The sequence below is a fragment of the Achroia grisella genome, unplaced genomic scaffold (assembly GCF_030625045.1).
Source record: "Achroia grisella isolate CSIRO2021 unplaced genomic scaffold, CSIRO_AGI_Agris_v1 utg976, whole genome shotgun sequence".
Lineage (NCBI taxonomy): Eukaryota > Metazoa > Arthropoda > Insecta > Lepidoptera > Pyralidae > Achroia > Achroia grisella.
The window spans coordinates 1654628-1669065 of record NW_026713078.1 but is presented as its reverse complement, the minus strand read 5'-3'; positions in this window follow the sequence as shown (position 1 = coordinate 1669065).

The window sequence follows — 14438 nt, the reverse complement described above, 5'->3', positions numbered from 1 at the left end:
TATATTACATAAGCATAACATTCACAACACGAGTATATGCCACAAAATATTACAACACAGTCCTTGAGACATACGCCAAAACATCACACGTGTTTTGGATTATAGGGGCTCCCCTTTCTTAATGGAATTTCTAACGTCGTATGATATTGTTGTTATCTGACCGCAAAAAAACTCCATGATATATTCTTGATAATCCTAATCTTTACATAGTATAATAATAATAATCTCAGGACAATTCACACAGCGCCATCTAGACCCAAGTTATGCTAGCTAAAGCTTGTGTTATGCGTACTAGATTAACTGACACAAATATTACAACACAGTCCTTGAGACATACGCCAAAACATCACACGTGTTTTGGATTATAGGGGCTCCCCTTTCTTAATGGAATTTCTAACGTCGTATGATATTGTTGTTATCTGACCGCAAAAAAACTCCATGATATATTCTTGAAAATCCTAATCTTTACATAGTATAAAAATAATAATCTCAGGACAATTCACACAGCGCCATCTAGACCCAAGTTATGCTAGCTAAAGCTTGTGTTATGCGTACTAGATTAACTGACACAAATATATTATGTAGATATTTCTTTTTCCGTACATACATACATAATAATATACATAGAAAACACCCGTTACAAGCAATCATACTTACTTCATGAATACAAATGTTGGTGCCGTGCGAGGATTCGAACCCGCGACCATCGGACGTAAAGCGGCGTGCTAAACCGCTGTGTGTGTGTGTCGTAACACAAACACATGTGTGTGTGTGTGTGTGTGCGAGTGTGTGTGTACTTATTATTATTATTACTAATTTCACTGTCATTCAACACATTAATTTACCACAAAACAGATTATAAAAGCTAATTTCTAGTGTTGGAATTAGAAGACACAAATAAACTACATTGTACGAAACCTCAAATGTTTTTTTTTAATATTAATTGAAACTATATATTTAAAATCAATATATTAATTTTACATTATTCTAGAATATTCAAACGCAGGTGCTTGTTACCATTGCTTCAGGCCTGTTATATTTTAATAACTCTTTGATGTAGGTAAATATAATTCGCTTATAACTTTTGACCTTCCTATTACCATAAAACCCACCCCTGGGGCTACTATTATTACGACTAGTAATAGCGCTATACTGAGCTAAAAATATCCAGTTCATTTTTTTATAGTACAAGGGACAAACGAGCTTGATGGTAAGTGATTACTGCCGCGCATGAGCAAACAGCACCAGGGGAATTGCAAGTTCGTTGCCGGCATTTTAAGAAGGAATAGGCTCTTTTTTTTAAAGTTTCAATATCGTATCGGTTCGGAAATATCATTGCGGGAAGGTGATCCCACAATGTGGTTGCGCGTGGCAAACAGTTTCTAGAAAACCGCACTGTGGAGGACCGCCATTCATCCATCCAGATGATCGGGATGGTTACAAATATCATTTTAGTTTGCGGGTGGTACGGTGGTAAAACTCAGCAGCTGGTATAACTCCAAACAATTCCTCAGAATAGTCATCGTGATATATGCAGTAGAAAATGCAGAGTTATGCAATATCTCGCCGCAGAGCCAATGGGTCGAGTCTCAGATACTTTTTGAGTTCAGTATAGTAATTGCCAGAGGTTTCAACCAAAGCTTTCTACCTGGCTGCGTTGCTATCTCTACTTCTGCTTTACCATCTTTTCTGATTTCCATGCTTCATTATCTTTCCTAATAATATCCATAAATATCAACCGATGACATTATGATGACATAACGAGAAAAAAACCGCGCCGCCACTGAGCGCATTCCCGCGTCCTTCAATCGCGCGTACTTTAGCGCCTTTTTGTAATAAATTAATTGTCATTGCAAAATGGCGGGTATCTGACTATGGAGCTAAGACTTTATTATAATTTATTAAAAATATAATAATGTCTTTGGAGAATAAAATCTATGGAAGAAAAAATAAGTTTTAAAAGAAAATGTACTGACATGAGTAAACCGAAGAAAAAGAATTACAGTCAAGCATGAATGCGCGCGCTGGTTTTCCCGCGCTTAATCGCGTGCGCTTCTGATCACGCGTGAAAGACTGTGTTGTGTAAAGGCAGGTAATAATCACTACGACACACGAGGGGTCGATGTGCATCAAATATGGTTGAGTACAATGATGGCTGGCTCACCCGTCATACTTGTGAACGGGTTCTGCTTGTGGGGACTGGTCTGATCAGGTTGCGAACACTGATTAGGTTTTTAGGTCACTCTATTCTCCCAAATTTGAATTTTAATGACTGTATTTTATTGTAAACATGTCAGTTCTTCTCATCTCGATATCATTCCTAACTGACGGTAGATTTTTTGATATATATGTCTGTAATAGACCTACATGAATAAAGATTTTGAATTTGAAATTTGAATTTGAGGATGGCTTGAAAGTACTACTTACTACATAAAGTAGCTACTGTATAATAAATATTTAAATTGTGGAAATAAATAAAAATTTCTATGATGTATTTTTGAATTTCGAATGCCTGGCATTCATTTGTTTTATGAATAAAAATATTTTCATATCTATGTAATGATATTTTTATTCATAATACATTTTGAATTTCGAATGTCTATAGCATTCATTATGCTAGACATTCGAAATTCAAAAATACAAATTTTATGTCCCGTTCAGCTAAAAATAGCACAAATAGTATTGAGGGACTAAATAAATCGGCACCGATTTTGCAGAGACCTTCACATTTCGAACGATATCGTGCAATTTACATAACAGATGTTTACGCTTTTAATATACGCACTTACATATACTCGTAAATATAATTTTATGGAATGGGGAGCAAATTTAATGTAAATTCTAATATGTTTTTAATTTTGTACGGAATCGTGACAGGAAATCAAATAATATTACTTTAGTTGGTAAATCAACTATGAGTGTGCATTTCTAATAACTGAATGAGCTTAGAACATTCCAGATGACAATTTTATTTATTGAACATATTACACAGAATATCAAGCTGACGCGTAATTCGGCATAACACACTACGCTATAGGTAGCTGACTATTTTGTAATAAATATGTTTAACTGTCATTTGATATGAATTTGAACTTGGAGAAAATATCATATTTTTTTTTACACGACTGGTCAACCTTTTTTTTACGAGTGGATATGTTCATACAAATTCGCTCGCCTTTATGAAGGGGTGCGGACGGATATTATGCGATTTTATCCCATTAAAACCTATCGGTGTTCCTCCTTTGGGGGCCCAAACGGCCCTTTGGGACGTTAAGGCCCCATCAATGCGGGTGCGCTTGCGCAATGGTTCGCATATCCTATCCTCGGAAACGCAGTTAACTCTCATTAGGCATCATAATACAAATTTCTTAATCATCTTTTCGACCGGAAGAAAACATTTGACGATAAAAACCTTTAGCTCGCGGACTATCCGACTAAACTCGTATCTGTCAGGCAGGAGTTGACCTTCCGCCGCATAAGGCCTTCCACGGATTTGGAGTGCTATCTGCACTCGCCCGTTATCAGCCGGTGAAGATGTAAAGGCCAGTTGCGGTCAACAGCATTAGAATATTTTGAAAATAAAATCATTAAAAAAATATATATTAGTAGTAGTATTGTGAACATCAAAATATTTTTTTTACAAAACTTTCATTAATACTGAAACTATTATTACCGTGTTTAAAGATGTTGTACGGGCAACCGCACATGCCTGCTTACTGTGCAATACACAATTGCCTACACATGCAATTTCACTTCTATACATTTCACACCTCATTATATTTATTTTAGTAATAAAAATCAGTGTTCGAGTAGCATTCAACCAAGGCGGTTTTATTTAACAAAAACCCCTCATCAATCAATCAATAGCATTATCACGGAACTGTGGGCTTAAACCCCCACATTCTTTGGTCCTTCGAGTCTTTGACCTTACTCCTGTTCGGTCGAAGGCGGGATCTCGCGTTGAAGAACTTTAAAAAGTGACAATCGCGGAATCCTGTAAGTGGTGTCACGTGGGCCGAGAGCACGGTTTTCATAAAAAAAAAACTGATCCACATTGCGGCGTAGTATAATTTGGTGGCACCGAACTAGGATCTCATAAATTTTAATACGGCGGGTGGAGATATCCTCGTATGTTAACATCCGAACTCGAAAGAGGTTCAATACCACTAAGTTATATAAATGGAGCAGACATACATATGACTAGCGGTGCCCGCGTTACATTTCAATAAAAATATTGCCTATATGTTAGTCTGATGCATAAGCTACTATTATATTATACTTGCTGCACCCGCGACTATGTCCGGGTGGAATTTAACTTTCATTTTCTAAAATAAAATATTTTTTCTAAATAAAAGTAACTTAAGTTACAGGTAGCTGATGTCTAAGTAGTAGTAAGTAGCTGATGTCTGATGCATATGCTACTATTATATTATGCTAGTTGCACCCGCGACTTTGTCCGGGTGGAATTTAACTTTCATTTTCTAAAATAAAATATTTTTTCTAAATAAAAGTAGCCTAAGTTACATGTAGCTGATATCTAAGTAGTAGTAAGTAGTTGATGTCTGATGCATAAGCTACTATTATATTATGCTAGTTGCACCCGCGACTTTGTCCGGGTGGAATTTAACTTTCATTTTCTAAAATAAAAGATTTTTTCTAAATAAAAGTAACTTAAGTTACAGGTAGCTGATGTCTAAGTAGTAGTAAGTAGTTGATGTCTGATGCATAAGCTACTATTATATTATGCTAGTTGCACCCGCGACTTTGTCCGGGTGGAATTTAACTTTCATTTTCTAAAATAAAAGATTTTTTCTAAATAAAAGTAACTTAAGTTACAGGTAGCTGATGTCTAAGTAGTAGTAAATAGTTGATGTCTGATGCATAAGCTACTATTATATTATGCTAGTTGCACCCGCGACTTTGTCCGGGTGGAATTTAACTTTCATTTTCTAAAATAAAAGATTTTTTCTAAATAAAAGTAGCCTAAGTTACAGGTAGCTGATATCTAAGTAGTAGTAAGTAGCTGATGTCTGATGCATAAGCTACTATTATATTATGCTAGTTGCACCCGCGACTTTGTCCGGGTGGAATTTAACTTTCATTTTCTAAAATAAAAGAATTTTTCTAAATAAAAGTAGCCTAAGTTACAGCTGATGTAGTCCTTACTACATCAGCTACCTGTAACCTATAACATGTGTTGTTTGATTTGTTCTTTTCTTCTTCTCATTTTATTAACTATTTGTTTGAATAATATAAACATTTTTATAAAAATAGAAAAAGAAAACTCGAATTATTTAATTGTCTTCTACAGGATAAAATATGTCTATTAAAATAAACAATACCGATTTTCAATTTGCAATGAATTTGTTGATGCATCCTGAAAAAGATACTATTATTTTATAAGTACGTAATATGTATTTACAAACCAATTTTGAAACGATTAGTCTTTAAAGTTAGATTATTAAAATTAATAAAATTTATTGACGTTTGAAATTAAATCCTAATAAATAAGACTGTAAGTTAAATTTCGTTCAACAATCGTTTTGTATTGATGACTGTGCGTTAAATTTATTTCAACTTCAACAATCGTTTTTGAAATTTACTAAAGTTAGAGAGTCAGTGACATGTCCTGGTAGACTTCACATGTCCGCTCTTCCATTCCACCCTGTGGGCCTGCACTCATGATATCGCGGCCGTACGTGCCTTTTAGCTAGACATGTTACCCTTAAGATTCTGACGTCTATTTGACGTAAATATATTGATAGTGCGTGAGATCCAGCCATTGAGTAACTTTATAGTAGGAACAAAATACCTCAGCAGTTTCTACTCTTACCTGGGTATAAATAATTTGGAACCTTTTTATTTCAGTTTGGGTCACGTTTTTATAATAAAGAGGCTGTGTATTATTCTGGTCTTCGCTTTATTTATACAGGTAAATAATACAGTCTCTTTATTATACAAAATAATGTTTTGTAAATTTAGTTTTTATATATTTACCACTAGATGGCGAGGTTCAATTGCTACAACGCGATATGTTTTCGTTTTTGAGTTACCTATAAGTTGTAGCAGACTTCGCTCGCGTGGAATTTTATTTTATTTTTCTAAAATAAAGTAGCCTAAGTTACTCTTTATTACATCAGCTACCGGCCAAAAAAGGCCCGTCAAAATCAGCCCAGCCATTTCAGAGATTAGCCGGAACAAACAGACAGACAGACAAAAATTGTAAAAAATGTTATTTTGGTGTATGTACCGTATTTATATTCATATGCATTTAGTAAAAAACTGTTATTTCAATATTACAAACAGATTCCAATTTTATTTATATGTACGGGTTAATAATCATTTAAATTTATGATGTACAAATAGTTACGATACTCGTACGTTTAATAAATGATGTAATTTCTTTTCCATACACTGTATCTCATACCTAAATTATTCAGTAAATATTTGTTCATTTAAACTGTGCGTGAGGCGGGGTTACACCTTTGTTCGTAACACCAAACTTTATATAGAGACCGATTTGGGCAATAAATTTTATTATGATTTATATTATATTGTATCATTAAGTATTCACTGTTAATATTACAGATGAGAAATAAATTTGCATGTTTATTCGTGTACATTATATAAACGGAACTTTAGCCATTTTAGTCTAGAGATTTGTCTAGTAGCCATAACATCAATCAGATATAATTGTGATACAAATTTAATGTATCGTTATTATTATGTGCTTGAGTTTTTGATTTATCTATATATTCCACTTCTGATCTTTTACTATACTATGCGCACTGTAGCATGGTGCGGGTGACAGTTGCCTGTATTAGTAGTCTAGAACATTCTGGCCGGGTTATATTGAAGTTGCTACAGTTATTAATGATTTAATATATTATGAATGTGGTACAGCAATACTAAGTTATAAATTATAACCTGCATCATGCTACAGCGCACATGGTATAGATACGGTATTACTCGTGGATTCGCCACACCATGATAAAGACAATAGAATTTGTGAACGGGGACCGATGTTACGACGGCCTGAGCCGAGGTAACCCTTAGCGGTGCCCTCAGACTAAAGTCGTATCCGTCAGGCGGGAGTTGGCCTTCAGCCGCTCGATAAGTCCTTCCGCGGGTTTGGAGTGCCATCTGCACTCGCCCCATATCGTCCGGTGAAGCTGTAAAGGCCAGCTGCGGCCAACAGCATTTGAGTAGTCCAAAAAAAAAAAGAATTGTAACCAGGATATTTGTAACACCGCCAAAATATAGGGAGCTCATCACTATCACCTTCCGTTGCCTCATAATAGGCAAATTAGAATAGAGACCATATCTCATCATAATTTACATGTATAGTATAAGTCAATTATTCATCATTCCATTTCATCATCATTATTTCACCCCGGTAGAAGTCCACTGCTGAATAAATGTTCCTCCACGACGATCGGTTCTGTCTTCCTCGCATCCAAGCGAGCTCATAAGTAATAATAACAAATATCCCATTTACATGAGACATACAAGGTAATTCACCTAAACGTTTTATCTTTGATAAATTCTAAAACTTATACCCTCAATATGGCCATTATTTATCGTTAATGATAAATAATGAGTATATTAAGGTTTCTTAAGGGTCGGAAACGCACATGGACCCCTGGTATCTCAGGCGTCCATAGGCTGCGGTAACCATATACCATCAGATATTGTTTGCCACTAAAATAGTATAAAAAATAAAGACATCAAACACCAAGTAGTGTAACACGGTATCCAATCAATTATAGAACAGTTCGAAAGCGTCACCACGAAGGTCTGTTAAAGAAATCAAATAAACAATGCAACTTGTGCTCTTAATTCTGGGAATAGTCCTGATAAAACTTGTTCGTGTGGACACATCAGCCACAATAGGGCTGTATCCCTCTCGCCATGAAATACAAACACCAACAATCCTCATTTATTATTCACTGTGCGGGAGATCAGTGACTTATCTCTAGACGAGGGAACAGCGTTGACATTAGAAACAAAGTCTAGTACCTAGTAATCTAGCTCACTCACCCAGCTAACCTTAATAAGGTTAACTGGGTGAGTGGTGAGTGGTGAGTGGTGGGTCTAGTAGTTAAGCTTCCAATGTTCGCGGGTTCGATTCCTCGCATGGTACAAACATTTGTATTCTTGAGCGTAACGACCTCAGTGGACTAACGGTTTAGCATACAGCCTTACTAATTATGGTCGCGGGTTCGATTACTCTTACATGAACATGATTGTTTAAATCGTGGATTCCGAAATAACCGAAAGAACCGTCCATATACTTTGTGAATTTACGTTTCTGACTAACCCTCCGGTTTATCACAACGTACCTGTAGAGGTACGTTGTGATAAACATTTAACTACCTACTTCGCTTCTGACTATCTACTTATAAATAGAAAAGTAGTGAAACTACTTCGACTACAAAAACGTAAAACACAACTGAAAACTACGAAGCAATCAAAATAAAATCGCCGAGTCAAAACGTTTTCCATTCGCCGATATCAAACTAGTTGCATGGCACACTTCTCGTTCACTTTACAAAATCGTTTGATTTTGCACTGGGTAAGTGGGCGATAGACCAACCCAGTATTTCAATTTGGTATTCACCGAAGATATACTCCACACTAAATAGGTTATTTTTTAATAGGTTACTCGCATTTTTTGATAGCACAGGGGACAAACGAGCACGCCTCACCTGATGGTAAGTGATTACCGCCGCCCATGAGCACCCGCAATAGCAGGGCAATTGCAAGTGCATTGTCGGCGTTTTAAGAAGGAATAGACTCGCTAATATCGCAGAGCGAGTGGGTCGTGTCTGTCACAAAGACGTTGGTTACTAATGATTCTGATGCTCGGTTCTGAATGAAATGGTCAAATGGAAGTAGCTGGTATTGTGGTGCTTATTTTATTAAGAATTGTTAGACATCTTACCAAGCTTACTTTTTATTATAGATCTCTCGCCATAGATAACGAATTCATCCCCACAAGTTGGAACCTAAGTGGTCTCCGACGGTGCGGTTGTAGAGGACCTTCCTCCTGCGTACACTTAGATTGTGGAATGTACTACCTGCTAAAGTTTTCTCTAGAGATTACAGCATGGGGCGTCTCATAAGAAGGATTTTAATATATATTAAGGTTCTTTAAGAGTCGGCAACGCGCACGTGATTCTCCTGGTGTTTCAAGCGTCCACAGGCGATGGTAACCATTTATCATCACATGGATCTCATGAAGGCCAGGAGGAATATCACTGGCGCTATAATATAACACAAAATAATAGAATGCAGTTTAATCTTATCTTATCTTCCCCAATCCTTACTAATATTATAAATGTTTTATCTTTAAACTTTTTATCTAAAAATACATTTTTTTTATAAAAAATAAAATAACAACTAATTGCTACTTCAGCGCCATTTAGCAGTCAGTAAAGAGGTTATTTAATGGATTCAATGCGAGCGAAGCCGCGGGTAAAATTTAGTAATATTATAAACGTGAAAGTTTGTAAGTATGGGTGTTTGTTACTCTTTCACGCAAAAACTACTGAATGGACTTTGATAAAACTTTAATATAGCATATAGCTTATACATCAGAATAACACATTGATTTAACACGGCTATTCCATATTTCTAGATCTTCACCAAGTGCACAGCAAGATGAAAATATTGCAATTTTATTCACTGCATTCCGCATAGAGCCGAATGTTTGCGATTTCTGGCATGCTGCGATAGGCTGCCGGCTACTGACAGATTTAATGGAATATTACTATTTCTCCTCGAGAAACGAACGTGTTGTTAAATGGACCTCTACAAAATATAGTGGCTTACATAAAATATTTAGCCGTGTATTTTCCTACACCATTTTTAGAGTTCCTGAATAAAACATGATACACACTATACTATTAGAATTATGCAAAGTTTATCGTTGTAACGTAGAATAAAAAAAAAATCTTATATATAAAATTCTCGTGTCACAGTTTTCGTTCCCATACTCCTCCGAAACGGCTTGACCGATTCTCATGAAATTTTGTAAGCGTATTGAGTAGGTCTGAAAATCGGCCAACATCTATTTTTCATCCCCCTAAATGTTAGGGGTAGTCCACCCCAAAATTTTTATTTTAAGGCAAAACAACGTTTGCCGGGACAGGTAGTATTATAATATAATTTAATATAACTCCATAGGGTACTTTGAATAGTATTATTTTATAATTTTGCTATCACACTGTCAGTGTAGACATAGCTCTAATGAAGTAACTATATACCTTTGTACGAGACACAAATAGAAATTGAAATAGTTTTATTCAAATAAATTTAATAGAAGTACTTTAGAACAGTAATCTTTTTTTATTCTAGCACTCATTCAGAACGAAGACTCATCACAAGAAGAATGAGCAAGAAACTTGCGTGATGCTCTTTTTTAATAAATATTATACTTGAATTTGGAATGCAAAGCATTCATTTGTTTTATGAATAAATTTTATAAATAGATATATCAAAATATGATGATGTTTTATTTATCTCCTGAAGACTATGGTTTATGCAGCCTCTTTTAAAAAAAAATGTAATACCAATATTATATGAATAAAAAAAAAACCCAATACATCAAACTATCAATATTTTTTGTAATAGTTTAAAATTGTTATGTTTAATTCAATGGAATTACATTTTTAATTAAAAAAAAAAATGATATAATCCTAAGTGGTAAGCAGTACTTATAGTTTTTAGTATTTGCAAATAAAATGATAAATCTTTAACTTTAATTACCTATATTGGTTTGTCTATTTCTATAAAAGTTTGTCAAGCTTAATGTATTTGTTTAAATTTTTACCCTGGCAGTTTAAACTTTAGAATAATTGGCCGGGGTAAATAGAAAAAGTTTTGCGTTGCAACTTTTAATAACGACTACTGTATAAGGTCTGATGCTCGTATACAGCCAGGGAAGTGTTGCTAGCAGCTTTTTAGTTGCTTCCGGTGGTTAACAGGAATTATGAAGCTATTTGAGTCAAGTAGATTTTAGAAGTTAGTTTGCTGTTGTGTTGAGGTTTATGTGCAAGTTCTGTTTTGTGTTATATAAATAGGTTATGTTTATGGTTAGGTTATGTTTATTATGATTTTAAGAATAATATACTATTATTTACTAATTTAAATAATTAAAGAAGAAAGAAAGGAAAATATATTTATTTGACGCATACAGAACAGATATAGTATATTATGTTTATTAAAATAAACTCAATACTATTCAAAATAATAGTCATAGGTATATATTTTTATTCTACCACTCACTCGGAACACAGACTCATCACAAAAGTTCTTCTTGAACTTGAAGCAAGAAACTACGCATTGTTCTTTTGAATAAATACTATTTTATATAAATAAATACACAGTAACAAGTAGAGGTATGCGATAATCAACATAGAAACTGCTACGCTTCGTCGTGCAATCAGATAATATTGTAAGCATGAACTTTGATCTTTATCAATGTCATATGAACTTTAAGTTTTATCAACAAAAACATTATTATCATTCATATGCTCTCCAATTTTTAAATAAACTTTTTTAAGAAGAATAGTTTTACCACAGATTACATAATATTACATAGATACAACAAAGGTTTTACAAAGATATTTTAGAAATTGTTTTATACCGATTTATACGGATCCTGAGGTATCGTTTCATTGTGGACTCAGTGCTTCTGGACGTGGACACAGATATATGAATTAAGTAAATTTAAGCACTTTTCAATAGTCATAACAAATTCTCAGCTGTCTCATCACAAGAAGAACGAGCTCTTGCTCGTTGCTAACTCGTGTGTTGCTCTTCTAAATAATCCTTGAAAAATCACATTTTACAAGTCGAAACGTGTGAATACAAACTACCAACCAGCACTAATTATAAGGATCAAATATACGGATATTATATATCAGACGACCTCGGTGGTCTAGCGGTCAAGCACACCGCTTTACGGCCGATGGTCGCGGGTTCGATTCCTCGCACGGCACAAACATTTGTATTCATGAGTATGATTGTTTGTATCGGTCTGGGTGTTTTCTATATATATGTATGTATTTACAAAAAAAAATATCTATGTATATGTATCAGTTGTCTAGTACCCATAACACAAGCTTTAGCTAGCTTAACTTGGGTCTAGATGGCTCTGTGTGAATTGTCCTGAGATTATTATTATTATATACACAATAAGATTAAATCAGATTATTAAATAAGTAATAATAACAATTTGGTGCATACTAACGGACGCATAATTAATGTATAACAAACGGAAGGCCGGAAACTTACTTGAGGTGGGTTGAGTCCCGAGTTGGACCCAAAGTCGGCTTAAAAAAAGAGAATATACCCTGACCACCGGACAATCCCCTGGGTGACCTACACGATAGAACTTCGATATAACATTATTTAACAAGTATTCATTTATATTGTTAAAGTATGTTACATACAATAAGATACTCCTAATATAATTAGTAAAGTAGAATCAATCCTATATGTAGCTATAAACTGAGGTAGTCTTTGGACGATGTTGTCTATAGGTTATATGATGATATTAACATATGGGAAAGTCATTGCTCTGCTAAGGCAAGTAAAAGTAACAAAAATGAGAACGCAAGATAGGTATCACGGTGATGTTCCAAGATATACTGAATCACAATCAGGTCTACATAAAGACTGTATTTATAAGGAATAGATTAACCAAAATTCCTATAGTAATTGGAGAGAGAAAAGATATGAAATTTGTTGGTTTTTAATGACCTCTTAGCAAATAATTGCTGAATATATCCAATTAGATATCCAATATTAGAATATGTATATAAGAATATCTGATATCTTAATTAATTTATAATATTTTGTTTAATTCCGCTACAATTTGATTTGTGTGAGATAACAAGTATTCAGTGCGGAAACTTGACTACCGTTCCGACTCTAATGCTTTAAAACCATATTGTGATACGTGTTTCGCCTCTGAACGAGGCATCATGAGGCATTGAATAGAGTTCGGATGTAGCTTGGAAGCCTAGACCAAACCGTGACTCAAAACGAAATAATATAAATCCTATAAGTAGTGAAATGGACTTCCGCAAAATAACACCCAATTCGATTAGATATCTGAGATATTACCAACGTATATATTCTAACATCTAAAGGTACAATATCTCAGTATGCCACAGATAAACATATTGGAATAGATTTTGTCACATCTAATATGACTACTCACATATCCGACCGTGTCTAACATAACAATTGAGATCAGAGACTAGGAACGGCTGCAATTCGTCACGTTCCGCTATTAGCGGTTGCTATAATCGAGAGTGTTTGGGTTTCCTTAGCAACCGAAGTTCAAAGGAGTCGTGAATCATCGAGTTGTCATGGTTGAACACCGTCGGTTGGTGCATATATATCGAAATCTTAATTAGGTTGACTACATACTAACTACTGCCATGTGGCAGGGGTATAAATTTAATTTTACCTGAATGACATAAACCTGTCTGCGTATCTCTAGAGTCATGATAATTGTCTTCTCTATTTATTCCATGAAAATGTTATACTTTAACTACTATATTTTGTACTAAAGCCTGGGTTAATATACGTAATCTATGTAATGGAGCTTATTAATTATGCCTTTTAGCAAATGTTAAAAGAACCTTAAAAGAAATTTAATTGGTTTATGTAAAATTGTTTTTGCTTCAACACTAGAATATATATTTTAATTCATTATACAATATAATACCACTCGTTTCATTTACAAGCGTATGTATCATGTTCTACGCCCAGCTAATGTCTAATGTACACAACATTCCCTCAAAGATTTTTTTTTAAAAATTGAGAACTTTTGTCGAAGTCCCAACATTTTGTCCTTCTAGCTATCAAATAAATTCAACAGTCACCTTTCATGTAAATTTTCTTTCGTTGCCATTCTAAATATGCAATTCAATGTTCACCTTAATCGCATCACGTCTGCAGTCAACCTGAACGCGTGTTTATTCACGCTTAATAATAACTTTATCCAACTAGAGCCCTTACAAATGGTCTTAACGGTAATTAGTTTTGTGCAATTCCAGACTTTAATGTTCCACCCTGTCATCTCTCGAGCCCGATAATGACTTCCTGTGTTAATTTATATGCGCTCACGAATAAATTATGATCATTATTGTCTGCGTTATTGTGTGTGGAGTGCAGAATATTCTGGACCCACGATAAGGTTGAAATTTAAATAACACTTATTTGAACACCAACGTTGAGGGTATTTAAGAAAACAGAGTTCAGGCTTTGCTGTGGAAAATTTTTAATCCATTGCAATGTGTGCTATATTGTAGACATCGTAGATAACGTTAACTATCTATACTGATAAAAAAGACAACAATAATACGTATATTATTGTTGTCTTTTTTCAAAGTTTGTTTTGTCTATTTTTGTAATGCTTG